Here is a 6,437-nt window from a genome sequence, read left to right as displayed (position 1 = left end):
TGGCACCCTCAGTGAAGTGCCAATCTCTTGGTTCTAGCTCAGGTGGTGATCTCAGGCTCTTGAGCTTGATCCGTGAGGCAAGATCTGGGCTCGGGGCAGAGCCCACTAGGTCTCTCGCTTGGTCCTGCCCTTAGCACCTCCCCCACTCAGGAGTGCCCTTTCCCTAAAACAAACAATGAAAACCCTTCAGAGAAATGAACAAGGGTTGAGAGTGGGAAGGGTGGGGAGAGAAGCAACTGGCCCTGGGGCGGGGCGAACTGGAGGAGCCCCAGATGCTGCTCGCCCTCACAGCGCCCCGCCCCGTTCCCTCAGCCTCCTCTGCCGCTGCTGCAGCTACCACTGGCGGGAGAAGCTGAGCCCTGGGAGCCAGGTGCGGTAGCAGCCAGTAGCGCTTCCAGTGCCCTCTGAGTGCACTCGTTTGGGGGGGTGTGTGGGGCCACAGATCCCTCCAGGGAGGAGGCGAGGGCGGCGCCCAGGCCCTGCTGTGGGGCAGGGGCAGGCAGGTTGTGCTTTGAGATCCCCATGGGACTGTCTGAGTTGCTGGAGGGCCTCACGGTGGACGTGGCGAGACTTCAGCCTGCAGACCCAGCCCTGCATCTGGCTCTTTGCCTAGCAGGGAGCCTCTTTCCCCCCCCCTCTCTCTCTGCCTGCCTCTCTTTGCCTACTTCTCACCCTGTGTGTCAAAGCAAGAAAGAAAATTGTCCAAAAACTTATAGAACAACCCTCGATATTCTTGTCGTTCATTAGGACCCCATGCGTCCCCATTTTATTTTTACTTATTGAATTGAAGGAATTGGTTGATTGATGGACGGATTGGACAGAATGAGAGACGTAAGCCTGGCTGCTAAGGAGACACGAGGGGACGACTAGGGCAGAGGCTCGTGCTCCACTCTGAGGAAGGGTCTGGGCAGAAGGCATGCCTGTTATGGGCCACTGGGCCCAAGGGGACAGCAGCTCCTTGGCCACCTTTCCCTGGTGAAGACATATGCTTGCCACCAGGCGCGTACCCTGAACTCGCAGAAGTAGCTCCCTGATAGAAGGGGCAGTCAGATGCCGTCTTCCTCCAGGATGTGGAAGCCTTTGCGGAGGCACGGGGTTTCAGGGGAAGGAGTGGGGACAGTCCCCCAAAGCTCCCCATTCCAGTGCACGGGTGGTGTGCTGGGATACTGTCACCTCTCCTCTCCTGTTGGGAAGGCACAGGCCTCGTCTCCGAGTCCACCTGAGTGCCAGAGCAAAAGGCCAAGCCTTGCCTATGCCAGGAGATGGTAGTGGGCATAGAATGCCATCCTAGGCCACGCATGCTGCTGCAGGGTCGAGGCTGTGCTTGTTTATTTCGGCTTGGCAGGTTGAACCCAGGATGCGAACATGGAGCCCGGGAAAGCAAAGCCAAAGAAGCATCAGCTCTCCCACAGCTTTTCTCCCCTGACGCCACAGAGCAAACGCTCAAAGCCTTGCTGAGGAAGCAGCGGCGAAGTGCTGTTCGCTCCAAGCCCAAAGCCTCTGTGAAAGCACAGCATTCGCTAAGAAATCAGAGTTGGTTCTGCGGGCTGCTGCTGCTGCTTGCCTGAGCCCAGTCTCACGGTGGGAGAAACCCGCATACAGCAAAAGCCTCTTTGCCCAGGCATGTCCTCTGGGAAAGCACAGCATTCCTAGGGAAATCAGAGTCGGATGTGTGGGATGCTGCTGCTGCTTGCCTGAGCTAGTCTCTGCAGCACGGTGGAAGGAACCCGCATGGAGCTAAATTCTCTTTGCCCTAGCATCCCCTCTTCCTGAGAGAGAAGCGTGGTTGCACATCTGGAAAGGGCCTTAAGGAAAGGGACACGACTGTCACTGCATTCCCCAGGAACAAGTCTGGGGACGCAGCACGCCGCCCCGGTAGAAGAGAAGGAGCCGTTGGCCTTGTTGTTGGGAAACAGTCGTGAAGCAGGAGAGCCTCCCCTGGCAGGAACAGCAGGCCGGTGGCAAGATAAGTGTCACCTGCTCCCTGTGCGGAGAGACGGAAACCTGGCTGCTAAGGAGACACAAGGGGACGACTAGGGCAGGCACGCGTGCTCCACTCTGACGAAGGAGTCTGGGCAGAAGGAAGGCCTGTCCTGTGCCTCTAGTCCCAAGGAGACAGTATCTCCTTGGCCACATATCCCTAGGGCAGACTTGGGCTTGCCACCAGGCACCATACCTGGAACTCGCAGAAACAGCTCCCTGGAGAAATGGGCAGTCAGATGCTGTCTTCCTACAAGATGTGGCAGCGTTGTCGGTGGCAGGGGGTGTGCCGGGGAAGGAGTGGGGACAGTCCTCCACAGCTCACCATCCCAGTACACGGGCGGTGTACAGGAATACTGTCGCCTCTCCTCTCCTGTGGGGAAGGCACTGGCCTAGACCCCGTGTCTGCCTGAGCCCCTTTTGAGCCTTTTGCTCAAAAGGCCAAGCCTTGCCTACGCCTTGAGATGGTAGTGGGCATAGAGTGCCATCCTAGGCCACGCACGCTGCTGCAGGGTTATGGCTGTGTCTGTGTAGTTCAGCTTGGCAGGGTGAACCCAGGGCACGAACATGGAGCCCAGGAAAGCAAGGCCCAAGAGGCACCAGCTCTCCCGCAGCTCTTCTTCCCTGACATGACAGAGCGAACGCCCAAAGTCTTGTTGAGGAAACAGCAGCGAAGTGCGGTTTGCGCCAAGCTGAAAACCTCTGCGAAAAGCATAGCAGTCGCTGGGAAATCAGAGTGGGTTCTGTGGGCTGCTGTTGCTGCTTGCCTTAGCCTAGTATTCACAGCACGGTGGGAGAAACCCGCATAGAGCAAAAGCCTCTTGCCCGGGCATCCCCTCTGCCTGAGAGAGAAGCGTGTTTGTGCCTGTGGAAACAGCCTTAAGGAAAGGGACACGTCTGTCACTGTGCTCCCCACGAGCATGTCTGGGGAAGGCGCAGCACACCGCCCAGGGAGAAGAGAAGGAGCCGTTGGCCTTATTGTCATGAAACGGTCGCGAAGCAGGAGAGCGGGCCCTGTCAGGAACAGCGGGCCAGTGGCAAGACAAGCGTCACCCGCTCCCTGTGCGGAGAGACTGAAGCCAGACTGCTATGGAGACATGAGGGGACGACTAGGGCAGGGGCACGTGCTCCACTCTGAGAAAGGAGTCTGGGCAGATGGCAGGCCTGTCCTGGGCCTCAGGACCCAAGGAGAGAGCAGCTCCTTGGCCACCTGTCCCTAGGGCAGACTTGGGCTTACCACCAGGCGCCCTACCCTGAACTCGCAGAAACCGCTCCCTGGAGGCACGGGCAGTAAGATACCATCTTCCTCCATGATGTGGCCGCATTGGTAGTGGCAGGGGTTATCCCGGGGAAGGAGTGGGGACAGTCCCCCACAGCTCCCCACCCCAGTGCATGGGCGGTGTGCAGGGATCCTGTCGCCTCTCCTGTCCTTTGGGGAAGGCACTGGCCTAGTCACTGAGTCTGCGGAAGGCCAGAGCAAAAGGCCAATCCTTGCCTACACAGGGAGATGGTACTGTGCGCAGGGTGCCTGCCTAGGCGACGCATGCTGCTGCAGGGTCGTGGCTGTGTCTGCCTACTTCAGCTTGTCAGGGGAACACAGGGCGCAACAAAGTGCCCAGGGAAGCAAAGCCGAAGATGCACCAGCTCTCTCGCTGCTCTTCTTCCCTGACGTGACAGAGCAATTGCCCAAAGCCTTGTTGTGGAAGCAGCAGCGAAGTGCGCTTCGTGCCAAGCTGAAAACCTCTGCGCAAGCATAGCAGTCGCTGGGAAAGCCGAGTCGGTTCTGTGGGCTGCTGTTGCTGCTTCCTTAGCCTAGTATTCACAACATGGTGGAAGAAACCCGCATAGACCGAAAGCCTCTTTGCTCGGGCATCCCCTCTGGGAAAGCACAGCATTCCCTGGGAAATCAGAGTCGGGTCGATGGGATGCTGTTGCTGATTGCCTGAGCTAGTCTCCAGAGCATGGTGTAATAAACACGCATGGAGCAAAATACTCTATGCCCGGGCATCCCCTCTGCCTGAGAGTGAAGTGTGGTTGCGCCTGTGGAAAGAGCCTTAAGGAAAGGGACACGTCTGTCACTGCGCTCCCCAGAGGATGTCTGGGGAAGAAGCAGCATGCCGCTCGGGAGAAGAGAAGGAGCCGTTGGCGTTGCTGTCGGGAAATGGGCGTGAAGCAAGAGTTCCTGCCATGGCAAGAACAGCGGGCGGGTGGCAAGACAAGTTCACCCGCTTCCTGAGTGGAGAGAATGAAGCCTGGCTGCTAAGGAGACTCGAGCGGATGACTAGGGCAGGCGCGCGTGCTCCACTCTGAGGAAGGAGTCTGGGCAGAAGACAGGCCTGTCCTGTACCTCTGGGCCCAAGGGGACAGCAGCTGCTTGGCCACCTGTCCATAGGGCAGACGTGGGCTTGCCACCAGGCGCCGGACCTGAACTCGCAGAAACAGCTCCTGGAGGAACAGGCAGTCAGATGCCTTCTTCCTCCAGGGTGTGGCAGCATTGGAGGAGGCAGGGGGTGTCCCGGGGAAGAAGGGACAGTTACCCATTACTGCCCATCCCAGGGCGCGGGCGGTGTGCAGTGATCCTGTTGCATCTCCTCTCAGCTTGGGAAGGCACTGGCCTAGTCCCCTGTCCACCTGAACGCCAGAGCAAAAGGGCACACCTTGCCTACGCCGGGAGATGGCATTGTGAGCAGCGTGCCATCCTAGGCCATGCACACTGCTGCAGGGTCGAGGCTGTGACTGCTTATTTCCGCATGGAGGGGGGAACCCAGGACGCGAACATGGAGCCCGGGAAAGCAAGGCCCAAGAGGCACCAGCTCTCCCGCAGCTCTTCTTCCCTGATGCGACAGAGCGAACCCCCAAAGCCTTGCTGAGGAAGCAGTGGCGAAGTGCGGTTCGCTCCAAGCCCAAAGCCTCTGCGAAAGCACAGCATTCACTGAGAAATCAGAGTGGGTTCTGCAGGCTGCTGCTGCTGCTTGCCTGAGCGGTGGGTGTCAAGACTTGGGCTTGACACCAGACGCCATACCCGGAACTCGCAGAAACAGCCCCCTGGAGGAACGGGCAGTCAGATGCCGTCTTCCTCCAGGATGTGGCAGCATTGGCGGTGGCAGGGGGTGTGCCGGGGAAGGAGTGGGGACAGTCCCTGACAGCTCCCCATCTGAATGCACGGGGGTGTGCCGGGATCCTGTTGCTTCTCCTCTCCTGTGGGGAAGTCACTGGCCTAGTTGCCTAGTCCGCCTGAGCACCAGAGCAAAAGGCCAAGCTTTGCCTACGCCTTGAGATGGTAGTGGGCATAGAGTGCCATCCTAGGCCATGCACGCTGCTGCAGGGTTTTGGCTGTGTCTGTGTAGTTCGGCTTGGCAGGGGGAACCCAGGGCACGAATATGGAGCCCGGGAAAGCAAGGCCCAAGATACACCAGCTCTCCCGCAGCTCTTCTTCCCTGACGCGACAGAGCGAACGCCCAAAGCCTTGCTTAGGAAGCAGCAGCGAAGTGCGGATCGCGCCAAGCTGAAAACCTCTGAGAAAGCATAGCAGTCGCTCAGAAATCAGAGTCGGTTTTGTGGGCTGCTGTTGCTGCTTGCCTTACGCTAGTATTCGCAGCACTGGGAGAAACCCGGACAGAGCGAAAGCCTCTTTGCCCGAGCATCTCCTCTGGGAAAGCGCAGCATTCGCTGGGAAATCAGTGTCGGTTTTGTGGGATGCTGACGCCGCTTGCCTGAACATAGTCTCCGAAGCACGGTGGGAGAAACTCGTATGGAGCGAAATGCTCTTAGCCTGGGCATCCCCTCTGCCTGAGAGAGAAGCGTGGTTGCGCCTGTGGAAACAGCCTTAAGGTAAGGGACACGTCTGTCAATGCATCCCCAGGAAGATGTCTGGGAAAGGCACGGCATGCCGCCCCGGGAGAAGAGAAGGTGCCGTTGGCCTTGTTGTCGGGAAACGGTTGTGAAGCAGGAGAGCCTGCCATGGCAGGAACAGCGGGCGGGTGGCAAGAAGTTCACCCTCTGCCTGTGCGGAGAGAATGAAGCCTGGCTGCCAAGGAGCAGACGACTAGGGCAGGGGCGTGTGCTCCACTCTGAGGAAGGAGTCTGGGCAGAAGGCAGGCCTCTGGGCCCAAGGGGACAGCAGCTGCTTGGCCACCTGTCCATAGGGCAGACGTGGGCTTGCCACCAGGCGCCGGACCTGAACTCGCAGAAACAGCTCCTGGAGGAACAGGCAGTCAGATACCATCTTCCTCCAGGGTGTGGCAGCATTGGAGGAGGCAGGGGGTGTCCCAGGGAAGAAGGGACAGTTACCCATTACTGCCCATCCCAGGGCGCGGGCGGTGTGCAGTGATCCTGTTGCATCTCCTCTCAGCTTGGGAAGGCACTGGCCTAGTCCCCTGTCCACCTGAACGCCAGAGCAAAAGGGCACACCTTGCCTACGCCGGGAGATGGCATTGTGAGCAGCGTGCCATCCTAGG

This window comes from Mustela nigripes, chromosome 5, assembly GCF_022355385.1.
Source record: "Mustela nigripes isolate SB6536 chromosome 5, MUSNIG.SB6536, whole genome shotgun sequence".
In the NCBI taxonomy this organism is placed as follows: domain Eukaryota; kingdom Metazoa; phylum Chordata; class Mammalia; order Carnivora; family Mustelidae; genus Mustela; species Mustela nigripes.
This window is presented reverse-complemented; position numbering follows the sequence as displayed.